The sequence below is a fragment of the Gallinula chloropus genome, assembly GCF_964237585.1.
Source record: "Gallinula chloropus genome assembly, chromosome: 3".
NCBI lineage: Eukaryota > Metazoa > Chordata > Aves > Gruiformes > Rallidae > Gallinula > Gallinula chloropus.
This window is the reverse complement of record NC_140087.1, coordinates 61,234,627-61,254,175: the sequence shown is the minus strand read 5'-3', so window position 1 is coordinate 61,254,175 and position 19,549 is coordinate 61,234,627. Positions and strand designations below refer to the sequence as shown.

At 40.0% G+C, this 19,549-nt stretch overlaps 1 long non-coding RNA gene across 1 annotated transcript in view; it reads left to right on the top strand.

Moving 5' to 3' along the window:
• The window catches only part of LOC311190194, a 43,917-nt gene extending 25,023 nt beyond the window's left edge, over window positions 1-18,894 (top strand). The window contains exon 3 of the long non-coding RNA XR_014617194.1: window positions 18,880-18,894. This is a non-coding gene — a long non-coding RNA (uncharacterized lncRNA). The remainder of the gene's footprint in view (window positions 1-18,879) is intronic.
• The last annotated feature ends 655 nt before the right edge of the window (window positions 18,895-19,549 follow it).

The following is a 19,549-nucleotide window of genomic DNA, read 5'->3' as shown; positions in this document are numbered from 1 at the left end:
CTGAAGAGTAAGAAGATTCCTGATTTTAACAATACGAATTGGTAATTGCACAGACTTTCTTTCCATGATGAAATCAAACTCTGTCATTTCTGTTTCTCCTATTAGTTTTAGCAGAAACTAATATTTCTGCTAAAATTGCCTGTAGCTCTTGGAGAATAACAGAATTTTATCTATATTTGTGAGGATCTGTGTTGAAATTAATTTGAGTTGTTGCTATCCACAGTCCTTGAACAAAAGATGTAAAAAAGAGAATTCCAGAAGGAAAAATACGCAGAAACGAATGTCTAGAGAAACAAAGTAGCACCCAATGCTGGTCATGTAAAACTAATTATTTACACAGGAAAGAAATATTCAAAGTAGTGAATTTTCTCAGCTTGTTAATATTTTGATCAGACCTCTGTTTTGTAATAGACATTATCTTTTAATCTTTAGCATTTCTCTTATATTACTGCGTTGCCTGAGAGCTTAAGTCAGATTTTTCTGTAATTGCTCTGTTTTGATTTAATTTTTCATGAGTATGAGTGACAAGACCTTACATGTAGTATGTTTCACTTTGATTAGCACTTTGTATCCTGACATTGTTACTTCTCTATCTGTCCTGGCAACATCTCACCCAGAGTATCTCGGTGTTATCTGTCGCATCACAGTGATTGCTCATAGGCATCCTCTGATAGACTAATACACCCTCTTCTTTCTCCTCATTTGTTATTTCAAACTTGTCACAGGAATTCTTAGTCCTATGTGTATGATTATGCATTTTATCTAATCTCACTCTGTTTTTGTTATTGCAGTTAGCCATTCTCCTTTGGGGTTGAATACAGTCTTTCTTTGTACTAACAGCTTATCACAGACCTAATTTCTGTGCCAAGGTTACAAGGAAAAACATTAAGTATGTCCCAAGACAGATACTTGAGGAGTTACCCTCACAGTTTCTCTCCAGCCTGATGCTTTCAAATGTTTTCTCTTTAGCCAGTGCTATAGAAATATAAGGACATATATTCCAAATTTTCCTGTTAAGTTTATACATGCCTCTTAGATGGTGTATAAATCATACGGAGTTGTGAAAATGAATCCACCAACAGTGATCAGAGAAGTTTTTAAAAGGTTCCAGACATTTTCAACGTATTTGCAGAAGACCTCTGCTTGGCCCACTGTGTCAGCACTAAAATTTCCAAGCTGAGCATCACATTGAAGAAGGCATCTCTGCAACTGTTACTTGCTCTGAGTCTGCCCCATGTAACCAGGGCTCTGCTTTGGAGCTGCTAGTGGTGGCATGTATTTTTTTCAATAGCAGAACAAGCCAGTGTTTGTCAGTAACTGGAGTTGAAGTTGTGGCATCCATATACTCAAGCTCAGAACTTTATTCAGTCAGGCCTTGAATACTGCCAAGGCTGGAGACTACACAACCTCTTTGGACTACCTGCTTCAGTGCTTGGGTGGTGAAAGAGTTCATCCTTATGGCAAATTGGAGACGTTCTTGTTTCAGTGTGTCCTTTTGTGTCTCATCCTTCTGCTGTGCAGTGCTGAGAAGAGCCTGGCTCCATTTTCTTGGTCACTGCCTCACACGTATTGAGAAGCTATCATTAGGTCCTCCCAAATCCACCTCTCATGCAGGCTGAACATGCCCACTTTCCTCAGCACTGCCTCACCCAGCCTCTGCTTTAGCCCCCTGACCATCTTTGTGGTCCTTCAGTGACCTCACTGTGGCTTATCAACATCTTTCTCACAGGAGGCCCCAAACTGGGTGCAGTATTCTCAATGCAGTCAAAAGCATGTGGAGTGAAGTGGGGATAATCACTTCTAATGATCTACTGGCTATGTGCCTGGTAGTACAGCCCAGGATGTGGCCCTCCTTTGCTGCCAGGACGCACTGCTAGCTCATGCTGTTACTGCCAATGTCCCCAGCTGCCCAGCCAGTTGGTCTCCAGCCTGTACTGCTGCATGAGGTTTCTCCTTCCTGAGTGCAAGACTTTCATTTGTCCTTGTTGAATCTTGTAATTGCATATCAGCCCAGCCTTCTGGCATACCTAGGTCCCTTTGAAAGGTGGCTCTGCACTTGAGCATATTTGACTAGTTTGATTGTTTGGTGTCATCTGGAAACTTGGTGAGAACACACTTCATTGCCTCCTCCATGTCACTAGATTTGAAACAAAGCAGGTCCCAGACCAGACCTGCACAGTACTCCACTTGTTGGAAGCCTCCAAGATGAGGACAGTCCATTAACCACTACCTTCTGAAACCAACTATCAAATCATCTTTTTACCCATTACATCAATTCATCAATGTAGTTTTGGGTCGGGGTTTTTTTTATTGTTTGGTGGGGTTTTTGTAATTCAATTCTGTGAAGTAACACCTTATCATAGAAATACATTTAAGCCATGGTAGCGAGGGGGCAGGATAGTCTGGAGAAAAGAAAGCTGTGGGCTTTTAAATCTAAACTTTTAAACCCAAATTGATTTCTTAACTGATCTTGAGCTAAGGAGTGTCTTAATCTGGTAGCTCGGTGGAATGCAGTGTAGAGAGCACCCAGTCTTGTGCATTACAGTAAGTTATAATGATATCTTGAACCTAGTGAGGTTCATTAACTCATACAAAGTGCTGTGTGCACCATGTTACTTCTGAACTCAGACTTGCCTGAGAATCATTATAATCATGTTTGTATGTTGTTGCTTAGGCATGGTGCACCTAGGCTAGCATGCACATTGCTGTTTTGAGTATCTCTGCACCTGTGTCCTGATTCATCTGCAAAGTACGTAGCCCACCCAGAAATTGGGCTGAGTTATGACTATGGGCTGACAATGGGGTCTTTTAGTAACTAGGTAGTTGAGTCTGAGCATATGTCTTTAGTTCATATTTTCCAAGGCAACCTCCTGCTTGTATTTTGCATGTGATTTGGCAAACATGAATTGAGCCATTTGCTAAGTTTGTTACCTGATGTCATTCACAAATTAATCAGATGTTTAAATGATCCTGTTTACCTTTATAGTTACATGCAATTGCAGAATAAGCAGTGAAGCAGGAACTCCGTTAAAACTAGGCCCTGAATGTTTTGGTCTTGATTTTGCTTCAGTTGAGACTTCTGGAAGACTTTCCACTAATGTCAATGGAAATGGGGTGGGGCATGATTATAGAATAAAGACATTATGTTGGCTGGTAGTGGTGCAATGTGTGTGAATAAAAATGGTTTATCTCACTAAAAGTTAAGAGGTTTGCCTGAAATCACTTTCAATATCCTTTCTTGTTCTCTATACAGTAAAGTATGTAATTACAGAACATGTTATACAGCAAACCCAGTTTGAAAAATTGATTTTTAAAGCATAAAAGAGGCAGTGACTGAAGTCCTGCCAGGCTCTATTGAATACTCACATGTATTATATTGTAAACATAATACAATTATACTGTATGTTGTCATAATAATTGGCAGTGGTATTGGAGTCAGTCATTGAGTGCTTTGTTCATGTGGTAATAGATGACAAAGGCTACAATGTTTGCTGGCAACAAACTTGTTTTCCTTTCTGAATTTCTTAGTAAATTGGTTTCAAAATAGTTTTGTGGGGTTTTTTTTTTAAACCAACTGTCTTAGGATCCAGATGGCCTTATTTCTTTTTAATGAGATTTGGGACATTCTCCTTAAAAGTGGCGTTCACTAACTGCTGCCACAAAGGCAGCATTCCTCACTGTTCTTTAAGCATGGCACTGTGACAACAGAGATAGAGAAGACTTAGTAGTGATCAACAGGGCAGAAGGGTGGATTAAGTCAGATCCATTGTGATCCAGGGCTGACAGGTAGCATGAGTCAGCAGAGAACATAAAAACTGGGTCTGGAGGACAGCGAAGAGTTTTAGATTATTGGATAGGAACATCTTATCCATTAGTGTCCATAGGCTTGATTCTGTAATCCTAACTCATGCAAGACATGTCACTGGGTTACAGTGGGCTGCCATGTGACAGGAGCTATTTGTTGTGAGTAAGCAAGGCAAAACCACTTTGTTTATTTGCAGAGGTCCTGAAGGGGCAGCCAGCATAGATAACAACTGGGGAAGGGGTGTATTTTTGCTGAAACTTCCAGGCAGTTGTTACTGAGCTAGTGCTGGAATTTTACAGGACAAGACCCTCTTAAAATGATTTCTTTGAAGATCCAGACCATATGTATGACAAGGCTCTGCATGATCCTGACAGGCAATTTGTGATGGTTTGGGGCATTTGCAGTAGGTATAAATTTCAGTTTTGATGGAGTGAATTTTGCCTAGTACAGGTTTAGCAGATGAAAAAAGGCTGCTTGTAGCAGCTTTTCATCTTCCATCCAATTCAGACAATAAGCCATGATTACTTAGCTTCCGATTTCTGCAAATTCAGCACCAACACATACCCTGTGCATCACCGTTCTTTCACCTTTATGTATTTCCTTCACTTTTTGCCAGTTTGAGTCAGCTCTGACTGACTTCAGTTGCACATGACACAGCCATATGCTTCCACCCTTCCTGGGCTCCCTGTGCCAATCATTTTTCATCTCATGTCCCACTCTCCATCTCAAAGTCTATTTGTGCTTGTCTTCATTCTCAGTGTTACTGTTTAGTGCCTGATTCTTTTTCAGTAGTCTCCTTCGGATTGTTGGCTGCAGAATATACCACCTGCACGTATGTCTAGTTCTGCCAGCAGAACAGGAATTGCAGTATAATCAGTTCTACAAGAAAGTCTTGTTTCCTACAAAGCAGACATAGCTTTATGCTGCTTTGCACTGACCCTTGTGCTTTCTTTCCTGGAAACATTTCAGGCATAAGAAGTAAGAATTGCCCCCTAACCACACAGGGCAGCGAGCAGGCCTGCATAGGAGGATGTTGGAAGAGGTTAGCAGGGAGGAGACCAACAGGCTCTCTAAGCAAGTTCCACAGCCCCTTAACTCTATTTTAGTCCCTCTCCAGCGAAGCAGTTGTGAATGAGACAACACCCCATCAACCACCAAACACAGTCAGGGGCCCAGCTGGATTGCACTTGCACAGGGTCAACAAAACCGAAGGACAGCCCCTGCAAAGGCAGTGATTCTGCCCAGGCAGTTACACAGAAGGGATGGTGTTTAGCTGCCATGAGATGTATCTACCTGTAGTCAGCATTTAGGAACACCGTGTATCTGAGAGTGAGGAACAGCACCTTTAGTTGAATCTTCAGCAGAAAATGGGAGTGGTAGAATACGTGCCTGAAGTGGTATTTATCATGGCCTCTATTGCTCTTTTTTTCCTCTTGAAAATGCTAGCAAATGTGTGACCTCCTACGTGGTGTGGTGCAGGGTAAATTAGCCCAGTACTGAGTAATAGGGAAAAGGGCCATCTGTTTGAACCACTAATACAGTATCTTAGTTCTTTAAGGATCTCCTATCCAACTGATGTCCTTCTATAAATAACTGCATTTAGTTTGTGAACGTCTTTTAAAATCATCGCTCAAAATGGTTTAGTGATTTCTGTGTTGAAAAACAAATTAAATAGTTGTTAAATACACTATCTCAACAATTTCCAGTTAGAAAGCACAAAAATTAACATTGGAATGTTTTTTCAACATTGTAAGGACCTTACTTACGTGCTGGGATGTTGTCCTGTATCTGATGGAATTGCTGTGGGTTTTCCTTGCTAAGATGTAACAAGATGTGTGTGTGTATTCTAATGCACAGTGGCCTCTCAACTCAGGTATAATCATTGCAAACTAAAGATGTTCCAACTGCTCTTCCCCTCAATATTCTGATTACTAATTATGTGGCTAATCAGCATTTTAAAACAAAATTTGCACATAAGGAGTCTGTGCATCCAATGGGGAAATGCTAACAGGCTCTCTCCCTACACAAGTGCACAGTAAGATATGCATTAGCTGCTTGGGCTCAAAGCAGAGTCAGAACAGGAGATCTTGTATTTTTTTTGTAGCACACAAGGTGGCTAAAAATTGTTCTTTCAAAACTACTCTGAATTTTTTGTGGTGTACTTTACACTCTGTGAGGGGAAATCTATTCATGCAACCGTGGCCAGTACTATAAAGGGAACTGATCTGGCTTGTATTTTAACCATGTTCAAAAAAACTCCCTGATGTCTCCACAGGGTTTTGGTTTTTTTTGACTTTTGTCCAATCTGCTGCTTTAGCAGTCAAGCTCTTTAGACTGTGAAAAATCTTGAAGGCACTGTGGTTGTGCTTAGCCACACCCCTTTCTCTGAAGGGAATGGCAGAATCTGATAAAAAGGTTTCCTGTACTAGAGCCAGTAGCTGGTTACTGGCTGTTTATATCCTCTAGACTGGAAAATTCAGAGAAGGGTAGGTTTGACATTCCTGATACCCAAAGGTAATATGCTTGCAGGAACACAACAACCTAGCCTGAGGAAAATACACTCTCCAAATGTTTACAGCCTTTTTTGTACCTTGTACCAAAGGAGGAAAAGGAGCACATGGACACAGCTTTTCCTTGATGAGTCATCTTATTCCTGACAATTCTCCCTTTGATAAAATTATTTGCAAAGAGGTTTTAAACTGTTTTCTTCCAAATTACACTGTTTATTAGAAAACGGAAAGATGGTGACTTAGCTTCTGCTTCTTGCACATAGATAAATTTACACCTGTCTTGTTTCAGAGGCAACTCAAAGAGCAGGTGCAGAGTTTGTAGGTGTGAGTGCTGCACCTCTTTGGAGTCACGCTAAAGTCTTTGTACTTCATAATACCCAACCCTTTCAACAAGTTCTGTGGAAAATGTTTGCTGTCATCCTTTAAACAGGACAGTATTTGCATTTCTCTTGATCATCTGTCTCAGAGCAAAGTTCAGTAAGTTGAGGAAGTATTGTTTAAAAGCAATTGACCTAAAAATATATCAAAAGGAAAACTACTGTATATGAAAAAGTTATGGTCAGGCTTTATATAGGCTTGTTGGTGTCTGTAAATAAATAAAACAAGGAAGCCACAGCTTATGACATGGTTATTTCTGGAAAAGCAGAAGGTCTGACTGTCATTATTACACCATGCACAGAGACAGGCAGTTGCTCCTGAAGAAATTCTAAGTGGAATTAAGAACCCCAAAATTAGCCCTATTTCCAACTCTTTGCTCCAGATCTCGCCTCTCCAAATCGATGGAAAATCACATATTAATGTCAAGGGGATCAGGCTTAGAATTTTCACTTTCCTTGTCCCCCTATCTTTTCTTTAACCAAATCGCATTTCCTTTCCAGGGAATACCCATTGCAATGATAAGCCTGAGGATCGAAAAGATTAATCTTAAAGACAATCTTTATTGATTTAAGGTACATTGCAACATAAGGGTATTCCAAAATGAGTGGTGTCAGCTCACTAGTTTAGAAGAGAGAGTAAAATATATTTGCTGTATCCACAGAGGTTAAGAAAAGCTAGAAGGAACTACTAAATCAGCTACTTTGTATCATAAGTCATTATTACCCAGCTGTCTCTGTATAGAATATTTTGTGTTCAACTGTAGCAGGAAACATCTGAACACACCCTGAGCTACAACATTCAAAAAGGTATTTGGACTTGAAGACCTCAAGAACTAAAGATACCATTGACAATTCCCATGGTAATTTGAGTTATAAATAACTTTTTTAATATGCCATGTTTCCTACCTGAACTTTGGATTTATGCTAAAGAACCCTGTAGGAACCAGTGATTTCTGTGATGTATTAAGGTCAAGCTAGTTAATAACGTTAAGAAGTGAATGCTAAGTCTTTCCTTCAAACATGCCACTGTAACAGTTTCCTCTTCACATTATTTTGTCTGCTTTTTTGTATTCTGCTTTGAAAACATTCTTTCGAAATTGTGAAACTTGGTGTAGTGTTTCACTGTAGGTTTCATCAGTGTTGCATATAAATGTATAAAGCTGTTTTGCTTTTGTATCTATATATACAAGAATAATATTAGGGTTGGGTTTTTTTGGTACAATGTCACCTGTGATCCTTGGTACCTTTCAGACCATATGTTTTCCAGAGAGAAGATTTGGCTGCTTGTGGAGATTTTAGTTCTAATCCCTTTGCATTTGGCTGTATTAAGATGTGTTTAATTAGAAGGGGTTTAGTTTATTAAGTGACTCAACATGATCTACAGGGCTGTCTTCAGCGTTCACCCCCACAATTTTATTAACCTTACAAATCTTACTATCATGGATGTACATATATTTATTTTCCACATCACTGTTGATCTATATCTTTCTCACACATTGTAAGCACTATATCTATTTCTCACACATTGTAAGCACTGAAGTTTTTTTGCAAGTCTCCATTCATTATTACTTTGTTAGATCTTTCAGTCCATTTAACACATTTTATTCATATTGTGTTGTGATAATTTTCATAATGAGAATGTCATACACTATTAAGTCAGCTGCTGTCCAGAAATATCTTGCAGATATACAGTTGCTTTCATCAGCCAAACATCTGTCTCATCAAACAGTGAAATAACTTCATTTTACAAGACCTATTTGCCACAAAACTAGGTTGCCTGATATTAATTATGTTCCGGTACTTTAATTCTTTATTAATTTTATAACAGCTTTATTACCTGGAAGTAACGTCAGACTAACTGTGCATTAGCTCTCTGAGTCATCTGTTGGCCTTTGTTATTGTTGGCACAACACTAGCACTTTTCCAGTCAAGTAGAATTTCCCTGGAATGCCTTAATTTATTAAAACAAACATGATTAGTTCTCAAGACTTCTCAGTCTTAGCTCCTAGGTGTGAGGTAGATGGATTGGCTGATTTTCAAATGTTTATTTATAGTGCCTGTTGTATAACATCCTACTTGGTTACTATGGGACTGCAAAATAGTTCGACATCATATGACATAAGAACATCTGTCCAAATATGGGATAGAAATATTTCTAAAAATTTCTCTCTCTCCTGCATTGCTCTTCATGTCCATCTGGCAAAAGGTTTATGTAACTGGTAAGACTATTGTAGTTTTGATGCATTTATATTTTGGTTTTTTAATCATGGTAGAAGAATGTCAGCTGTGGACTTTCTGCAGATGTTTCTAGCTTGCCTTATACATTTTTTTCCCATTAGTAGTTCCTAATTAATGTGAGTTATTACTGTTACTCTTTATCTTCCTTTATTATATAGTACTTTTTATTGTGGACTACTCTTCACACTTGAGTAAGGAAAGAAAACACAATTTTTAGCCAAAATTATTTTCTCCTTGACTGTGGAATTACAAGTTCTTGACCATCCTAAGATTTCTTTTTAAAGAAAGTTCTCACTTTTTTACTTTCCCACGTCAGTTTCAATCATGATTTTAATCACTCTGCTGGGACACTGAAGTTGTGAGTTACTGAGATGGCGACACAGGCACCACCGGCGTGGCTGTGTGCAGCAGTATCCCCGTCATCTTCCTGCTCATTCTGCCTTCTTGGTGTGTGTGTTTTTTATTTTTAGCATTTAAATCAAGTGAATCATTGCACAATGTTTACTAATAATAATGGCATCATTCTTTTGTATTGGTGATGATTTCATGTTCTCTGGCTTATTTCCTCTTCCAATTTCAATACATAAAGGCCTGAAAAATGTCATCTTTATACTTTGCCATGCTAATTCAATTCCTTCAGAAGTTGTTTGAGCATGTACTGTATTTGCCTTCTTACCGACTTGCTCAGATGCTGCTATTTTAACATTCTTCTGCTTACCCCAGCCTATCTCCAGATCAGAAACAGGTAGCCCTTGCACCATCCTCTTTTAGCATTTTTCTGAGAGGTGAGATTACCACGGGGAGTGGATTTTCATAAAAGCCCTGTTAATGACATCTTCCCAAGTCATGCACTCATTTGTCTGTTCTACATCTGACTGTACTTACTCTGAGGATAATGCCATCTGTTCCAGAAGTGATGCTGCAAAAAGGAGATTTCAGATTTATATCATCACATTATGTTCTCTCTGCAACATTTTCATTAGTGTGCCTTTCACAGCAGTATACCAGCAGAAGCCAAAAGAGAGCATCTTTTTGGGTTTTTTCACCCCTTTTAAAAAAGGATCTTATACAGCAGGCCCTCCTCTTATCTTGCTGCATTTTGCTTCTGTGACTCAGACTTCTGCATGTCTGGAGGATGTGTCAGCTTTTTATTCCAAATTGGTGTGTGTTTTTCTTTCTTTCTTAGAATAGTGTTCAGTAAATTCAGTGGGACTGTATAAAGGGTGTTGAAGAAACTACAGCATCCAGCTGGTCTGATAGCAATGCTGAAGGCTGCTCTCCAGGAGCAGAGCATGCTGCGTATTTTGCTGTGACTGTTCAACTTTGATCAGTATTCAGAAACAATAACCCTTCAAAAGTGATACAAAGAGGGGCTTAGACGTCTCCTTGCTTTAGTATTTTAAATCAAATGCTTTGCAAGGGCAGGGCCCCTAACACAATTCTTCCTTCTGACTTCCTCTTTCCTCCCAAAACAAAATAATTGTCACCAAAGTTTCTCCTGTCTGCAGCAGGTGCTTCCAGCAAAAAATGTTTCCTTAATACACGTATGTTGGAATTAAGCCTTTTAAAAATTATTTTCTTAATATTCCTACTTGAATCTGCCAGTTGGCACAAACTAGACAGGAAACAGGAAGTAAAGAATTATTTCCTTCAGTCCATTTTCTTATCTGAGAACAGAATACTGATGATGAGCAGAGTTGAAAAGACAGCTGACAAAATTCAGTTGTACGTTTTCTTTCATGGGCTTGTGGTCTGGTTTATAACTCCTCACTATGAGGGCAGTAGATCACTGGAACATGTTCCCCAGAGAGGTAGTGGAGGTCCTGTCCCTGGAGATACTCAAGGTCAGGCTTGATGGGGCTCTGAGTGACCTGATCTAGTTAAAGGTGTCCCTGCTCACTGCAGGGTGATTGGACTAGGTGACCTTTGAAGGTCCCTTCCAACCTACCACATTCTGTGATTCTGTGATAACTGAGGAAGGAGAGGAACAATAAGCCAATGGAATTAGAGCATACAAAGAATTTTAAATGCAGACTCCTAATTCCTGGCTATTTTATACGCTGTTAAAATGGTTATCATTTTATACAGATTTCACTGGATATTTTCCAGTGATAGACTCAAACCCTGAGGATGCCTCACTGTCATACGTTTAACCTGTGGTCTTGATATGATTTCTCCAGCTCATGTTGCTAAAGAAATCTTTAGATCTCATGAGTACATTAGAACATCTATTTCCTTCCTGAATGAAGATCATAGAAGCACGTTCTGTAAAAGCCAGTACAGTCCTCCTGTAGCAGCAGTGTTATGTTAGACATGATAAATGCAGGAAAAGTACTAAGAAAGAGTCACAGTGGCTGAGCCATGGAGTCTTTCTGAATCCGGACTTGTTTGGATGTTTTGAAAGAGAAAATGAAATTGTCACATGGTTGCTGATTACATAGTGACCGAATTGTTTCGAACTACGTGTGTTTTGGGAGATAGAATCTGCAGCTGGGAAATCCCCAGCATGTGACTGGTACAGCTGTGTTTGATAGTGTGATTCAGCTTTACTGGAGACCTGAGGATTTCACCCCATTGCATCTATACCTGTGGGTGTCTGCCCATTGCTGCATTTGAGTAACAGCCAAATATTCCCGGCCTTTCAGAATTTGCATCAGCATTTGAACTTCATCTGAGCTGCTTCAACTGTGCTAGTATTTTGCTGATAAAGAAGTGGGGAAACAGTTCCAAGTGCAGCGAAGAAGAAAATTTCTCTTTAAGCGTGAATACAGTACCTGTAAGTCATCTGTGTTTGTGCCACCCTGCCAAAGGGTATAAATACATCGTTTGGAAAAGGGGAAGCTTGGACTTCTGCTTTTCTTTAAGATATTTTTATCCTTATCCATTCCCATCTTGTTCTTCCTCCTGTGGCATCTTGTCAGCAATCAAGAGGGTGTGTTGTTTGGGATAGAACTTCGTTACTCATTAGGACATTAAGACTGAATTCCTTATTGGGTTTAGAGGAGATTTATTTTTTTAAAATACAAATCTGTAATTTCAGCTAATAGTTCATTAATTGACTCATTTTGGCCCCCTGTGTTGTCTAACATGTAGAAGAATCAGGCACTGGGTCATGCAAACTGGCACCACATTCACACGGGAAAGGGAAGATGCTGGACTGTGGCTTTGATGTGACCCACAGGAGGGTTGCGAAATGGACATCTAGCTACATAGTGGAAAATTTGGATTATTAACAATTGCAAAGCATCACTGTGGTGGCTTCACCTGCTTAGTAGTCAACCTTTTTCATAATCCTGCCACTCCCTGGTAATTTTCTAACATACTGTGGACTCTGCTGTCTCTCCCAGATACAAACACATAGCACAGCCTGGTAGTGAGCAGCAACCTCCATGGCATTCCAAGAAACCATCCCTTCTGGGTTTATGGTACCAGTTGTGTGGTCCCTAGAATACTGTGATCCCTGCCCAGAGTGAGCTGCTAAGAAATAACTGCTGTGATTCAGAAGGAAGGAAAAAAATGCAGAGGAGCACCAGTTACAAAGTCATACATTGTGAGAAAAATGCACTTTCACTGTTTGCAATAAATTTGCAGGATGGTGTCCCTTGAAAACACAGTTAGCCTTTGCTTCCCAGATTTATCATCTGTTTCTTTTATCTGTAGATAAAAGGTATCTGCAGATATGTAGATATCCTGGCAGAATGTAATGGGCTCTGATCATGCTCTTCTATCTCAACGCTGCTGGTTTGGGTTTTGGATTATAATGGTGCTCCTTCAATCTTCCTACCAAAGATTTGCATAACATTTAAAATACATTTTCCTCTTGATGCCTGTCACCTTGTGTTGCTAGAGACCACATAGAGCTTTTTCTACAACAGGTAATTAGTTGTTTCAGAATGCTTAATGGGGCAATATATTGCTAGGAGGTGCTTGGAAGGATTTTGGTCTAGTATTTAGTTTTATGCCTGCTATTCTTCCCACATTGTGGTGAGATGTGTGGTGCACTGTTAACCTTTCCTTCTCTAATTCTAAGTGTAACCTGTGTTTGTTGTAGAAATTGAATGTTTGTGCTCAGGTTTGCTTGTTGTCAGCTTTACATTTTAAGGGGCAGGAAGGAAAGTTAGTTGTAGAAATGTCACTTAAATACGGAACGAATCTGTGGGTTGGTATCTTATTTATTCATATAACATTGTTTCATATTGTAATTAATATTATATAATTAGTATTTTTTAATTATCCCTTTGTGAGGTCTCTAGGGCCTGATGCTTCAAAAGTCTACGTATTCTTTGCCTTCGCTCATTTAATAATGAAGAGCAACCTATGCCTTAGTTGATCTGGCTAATTAGTCAAAGGGTAGCAAGAGATGACAAATGTTTGATAGTGTACATTGTAATGATTAGCACAACAGCAAAAAATCATGAGGTGAGCTATTATTATTATTCCTCCAATTTGTTGGTTCCTGATTTCCATTTGTTATATATATTTCTCTGTATTGTGTTTGAGGAAGTAGTCAGATGAAAGGTCACAACTGTTTTATGAAAGTGGGTGAATCACATACTGATTCACTGTGTACAGGCAGCGTGTGCTCAATCTATTTGGACTGTGCATTTCATTATTAGCTTGCCATCCGTTCCACTGTGGGAACCTGACTTACAAGATGAATTGGGCAGCAAATTACTTAAATAGAATTGGTGTTGCAATACAGCTTTATGGACTTGAATGGGAAGTTACATAGTTCATTCAAATTGCACGCTCGATACAGATTTAGGCTGCATCCCCAAAATCTTTGAGACGTAATTTAGATGAGCAAGTATTTGCTTGACAAAAGTAGGATGCAGGGACCACACCCATTGCTTTGGTTCTGAGGTGGAGACTGTGCTGCCTTCACTGACTTTTGTGAGCGTATGCAAATGTCACAGCTTCTTAAGACATGTTGCCTCCCCAGATTCACATGAAGATACATACAGTGAAGTTGAGGTTGGGGACGGGATCTCTGTGACAGCTTGTGTGACCCAGAGCAGCAGTTTCACTCTTGCTTTCCCATCACTGGTATGGGAGATGGAAAAACTCCCACAGCTGGAGTTTGAGGAGGGCAGAGGGAGAAAATCACGTGTCCTAGACAAAAATTAGGAGTAAAACAATCACCAAAGATTGGTGATTCTGATTCACAATCAGAATGATGGAACCGTCTGGGTTAGTTTTGTTTGTTTTGCTTTAAAATTGTTCAGGGCAAAGTTGAGACATTTTAAAATGCTGCATCTGCTCAGTCATTTGGCTAACGTGCCGAGTTCTCTCTTACCATCAAATTATATAACGTGGCGGGATTTAACCAGCCTCACATGCTTCACCACAGCGTGGGAGATCACTTGACAGTGTGAGGAACATAATATGGTAATTAGGGAATCTTGTCTTTCCTTTTTTCCCCTCCCTCCAAAATAGACAATTTCATGCTTGTGGGAAGGTACTGTGCTGGAAGTTTCGGGAAGCTACACTTTCTCCTCCAAACAGATACAATACGTACGGTTACACTGCAGGTTTTCCTCATGCTGGCATGACAGCATCTCTGTCCTCATGTGGAAATGCAAGCTTTAGGGCTGAAAAAGATAATCAGGTCAACTCAGACTTCTAACCTGTTGTTACTATCCCTTCTGGCTAAGACTAGCAAAACTTTAAAACTGGAGAATTCCCTATAACTCCAGCCAGAGCAGGTGAGTCCAAGTTACCAGTACTGATGAAAATATGAAGCACCCTCTGCTAGAGGTACTATCTTTCACTTGAGACAGCACATACCATTCTCATAAATCATATGGCACAAAACTTTAAAACTGGCTTCTAGAGCCCCAGGCGCAGCTGTGATATAGGAAGGGGACTTGCATCTGCATTAAGCAGTCCCGTGACTAGGTACTACTATATGGAGTAAAGTTGAAGGAGAGATTCCTATTTGCAATACTGTAAAGAACGTGGAAAATCAGTCTGTAGATAGGATCCTGTCTGGGGAAGCACCACTGAACTTCTGTTTGATACTCAGCAGCTGAAAGCCAAGCAATTTCATTGATACATTTCTGGACTGAGGCCTCGGGTTTCTTCTAACAGCAAGTATAATTGCAGCGCCCCTGCTCTGACCTTTAGTTGGCTTAATGTAGGCATCCAAGTTTGAAAGTTGTACATTGTACAAAGGGAATTTGAGTTTAGTTTTCTCTTACTACACCTACAAGTGGAATGCCAGGCTGATGTGCTCAGAAATGAAAATAAACACTGGGCAGAACAAATAGAAGCACTGTTGGGCACAAGGATTAAGTATAACTTGGGCACCGTAACTTCATTCTTATAATGCCATCTTGAAGATTTTTGGTGGGTTGGTTTTTTTGGGGGGGGGAGGGGGAGGGCTGGGGGGCAGGGGTGGTTGGGTTGGGGTTTTTTTTCAGAAATAAATCTAAATAAATCTGTTTTTCAGCCTTTCCTCTTCAGGTGATATAGGATTAATGTGTATGGAATTGAATGCATTTTCTAAGTTCTACAATGCACATCTCTGGGGTTACCCTACAATATATTTAATGACTGTTGTTTCATTCTAGCAGCCACTGTGTTTTCTGCAGATAAAAGAAGGTTTTAAAACCTTCAAAGTTATTTTACCCCCTCTTGATCAACAGAGACCTCTTTGTGATATCAAAATTTACAATATTCAATAGGGAAAATTAGAACTACTGATTCCCCATAAATCTTTTTTTAAAAGAATTTGTAAAAATTCTTTTTTCCAATGACCAGTTTAAGCTCTTTCAAGTGTAATTGTATCAAAGAGTGAATGCAGCTAGGTTGAAGATATGTGTTTTTCTTTGTGCTTGACTATTCCAAGTGAAGTTGTTTTCTGCAATCAGGAGGTTTTACTGATGCCCTTTATTTCATGTAATTTTAAGTTAAAGAAATTACATTGTCTTTTGAAAGATAGTCAAGGACATCAGCCATTCTGGGGGGAAAAACGTGTAGGCTGCTTGGATACTTGAACAGTTTGGACTAACGGGCAATACTAAGTAGTCTTGAGGGGGAGAAGCACGTATATAGAAGAAAAAGAACAGAGTTTGGGAAATAAAACAGAAAACCCACAGAGTGAGTAGGAAGCATATCTTGGGTAAGAGTAAAGAAAAGCTGAGCAAGAGCTCTTGGGTCAGCATCCTGCTTTACCAGCTGTGGCTACTTTTAGCGGTCTCATTTGTTTGATTCTTGGAAAATATCTGACCCTGTAAAAGAGCTTGTTAGTTTTATCTTGAAAGTATAGATGATAAATAATTTGGGGCTAAAAAAAAGAAAAACAACAAGGAAAGAATAAAGTCAGTTCTTGTTTCTGCCATCTGTCTCTGGGAGGTTTCTACCCCTTCAGCTAGAGTGCAAGTACTCAGACAGGTTGAATTGCCTGTATTTGGCACAGCTGAGAGGTTGCAGCACAGCCTGGAAACAGCATCAGAAGTCTCCTAAAAACATCTGGCACTGATGATGAAAGTTTCTGTGCTCATAGCTTCAGAGGTGCTACAGAAAAGTCCCATTCCTCCCATGGCTGCTTCCTCCTGTGCCCTGGCTGTGGCAAAGGCTGATCCTGCAACCTCTGCTGTGGCTGATAGGGTGGAAAGTGCAGTGAGCAAGGTGGAAGCAGGTAACAGGCATGAGAGGATGGGGGAATGCCTTGAAACTATAGTTTAATACTAGTTATTAAAACTAGCAGTTAAAAACTAATTATTATTTATCAATTTGATAATAATTAAACCAGTTACTATCTTCTAAGTGGCAAGACTGCCTGAGTTTTGTCTACGTGCTCAGGTTAAAATGTGAAGAGCTGAACACTTCAGCTGGTGCCAAAATTAGATGTGCTTCAGCACAGTGATTGATGATGAGGTTCAGGCTCTGCTGGGGCTGTGGTTTCACAAACACTTCTTTCTCATGGTAGTGCCATCTACTTGCTGTTCATTTGAGCTTGCTGCCCAGCTTTACCCAGATAGTCACTTATCTCAAGTGTGATAGTTTGTGTGACTGAACAGTCTAGTAGATTGGGAAATTAATTCAGGGTTTGGGGTTTTTTTTAATCTCTTTTTTGAGGGGGTAGGAGAGAGTTAGTTCAATGTGTACCTGTACCAGCAGTTGTCCTGGCACAAATAAGATTGTGGTGTAGGGTGGGAATAAGTTGGTAGAAACAACCTTTTAAAACCAGCACTGTTGCTGAAAGAGATGTCTGTGAAAATACACCTTGTTTTGGTGCAAAGCAGCAGGAAAGAGGGTGTAACTAACTCTTCTGGGAATTTCTGGGTTGTATGCAGTCATTTTGCTCAAAACAAAGACCTAGGTCTGACTGATGTGGACCCCCACTCAAATCCCAGTCCTAAGTTCTTTTGGTGCTGTTACTGCCCAAGTGCTGTCCTTGTGTAACGCAGATAGATACTTGCTAAACACCTTGGGTGTCGTGCAGCTTGCTTCACCTGCCCCCCAAGGAAAGAGGCGCATCGCGGCGTGAATCATCACGTCGGAGTCACTGATTCAGAAACCTAAGTGGGATCAGAGTTGTGTCATATGACACAATGAGAAGGTAATGATGTTAAAGAATAAATAATTATCCCCCGATGTTTTCTCTACTAGTTTTATTATCAGAGCTCATTGATCCCTTTAGTTCTGTGCATAGTCTGTTAACAGAGTGAGGCTTGAAGCCTTTCTCCAGTTTTAACTTGGGTGGGCAACTTTCCTATCAAAGCTGATGCCCTTTTGCCTGAGTAAGAGGACCAGTAGAAAGGAGAGAGTTTTTTAGTGTTTGTGCCACATAACTGTGTTAAGAGACTTTAAGGCTTCTCCTTAACCCCCAGCACAATGGAGAAGCAGAGACCACCCCACTGTCTCTGCCTGGCGCTCGTAAGTGTGCTCACACCCAGGGTTATCGTTGCTGGGGCTGTATGTTGCTGCTCATATCCATGTCCCAGTAAATCAGTAATGTGCTGGGTTTTTTCCCCTTTTTTGATTTCTTTGTTTGTTTGGTTAGGTTTTTACCTTTCTCTTTTCCTCGATTAACTGCACAGAGTCCTCTATTTTCAGGTTGTCAGGTTTCTGACAGGGTTGAAGCCATGAGTTTTCCCTGCCAGATGCAGGTATGTCCAGGAGGTTACACTGTACTGTCCTCTAGTGGTGAAACACTTTGCCTGCAGTCTGCCTCAGGAGCTGGGAGCTTCCAGGCACTTCCTTCTCTGCTATTCACACGTCGGTACTGGTCCTGAAGAACTATCGTGCTTTGAAAAGGTTGCCTAATAACCAAAACGTTTAGGAAGAAGTTGTTAACAAAAGAACTTTGTAACAAAATTGATGTGAACTGTGATTGATGCTTTGCTGGCATAATTGTTTTGGGTTTAGTTTTAAGTTTTGATTGGCTGCCTCAGCCGTTCCTCTGTGTTCTGCCTTGACCTTAGAAGTGAAAGAGTACTTGCTGGAGAAGTACAGAACATCAAATCAAGGGATTTGAGTGATTGTTCTGTTTCAGCTGTAAAGTGTTGGTGAAACTTTGGTTACCGTTTTTCCCTATCATTTTCCGTACAGAGAGTGGAGTGACAGTAACAGCTACTTCATCACAGCATTTGAGGGATGTTGATGGAAACAAGGTCCTTGGTGCAAAGAATATATGGTGTAAAGAACCAGCAACATATTGTCTGTTACAGTATGACCAAACTGTTTGGGAGAATCCTGTCTCAGGAGTGGTATTTTTTATATGTTTGTGTAAAATCGGGGTGAGCTCTTGCCATGTGTATATCATAATTTTTAAGTTCTTTGTTTTCAGTGAGTTTTTATATAGTATCACAGTCTCCAAAGCAAGATGGGGGTGAAGGAAACAAACCAAACAGATTTCAAATGTTTATTTTAATTTCTTTACTTTTCATTTTTTATTCTAATAGAATAAAAATAACATGTGTTTTTCTGCTTTCTTCTACAGGAATAAGTGTGGAAAGAAAGAAGTTACTAAGAAACAGAGCATCCCCTCCAGCCAGTGTAATTTTTTTCCCCAGTGGAACAGTAATCTGAGGGACTTTGGATCTCCAGAATACTGTGATTAGGTAAGACTTCGTGATTTTTGTGAGTCCAGGCTGATGAAAGGCAGTCACTGTACCAAAGAAAAATCAACATTTATGGTGTTAACTCTTGGGAAAGTTTTCAGCTATATAGCTTCCAGAAGGAGCTGCTACTGACTAGTAATTACAGAATCACCGAATCACAAGGTTGGAAAAGACCTTTAAGATCATCAAGTCTGACCATTCCCGTCCTAAGCTAAACCATATCCCTAAGTACCTCATCTTCCCTTTTTTTAAACACATCCAGGGAAGGTGACTCAACCCCCTCCCTGGGCAGCCTGTTCCAGGCCCCAACAGCTCTTTCAGTAAAAATTTGTTTTTCTAATAGCTAATCTGAGCTTGCCCTGGCACAGCTTCATGCCATTTCCCCTTGTTCTACCTCCTGGCTGAAGAGATGAGCTTAGAGCAGTCCAGTTTTGGACCATGAACACTAATTGTCCTGTGGCCATCAGGAGAGCTTGCTAGAAATTCAGTTCCCATTTGTCCACTATGTAACACTGACCAAAAATCTGCCTGTAGACAAAGCTGCCTCCT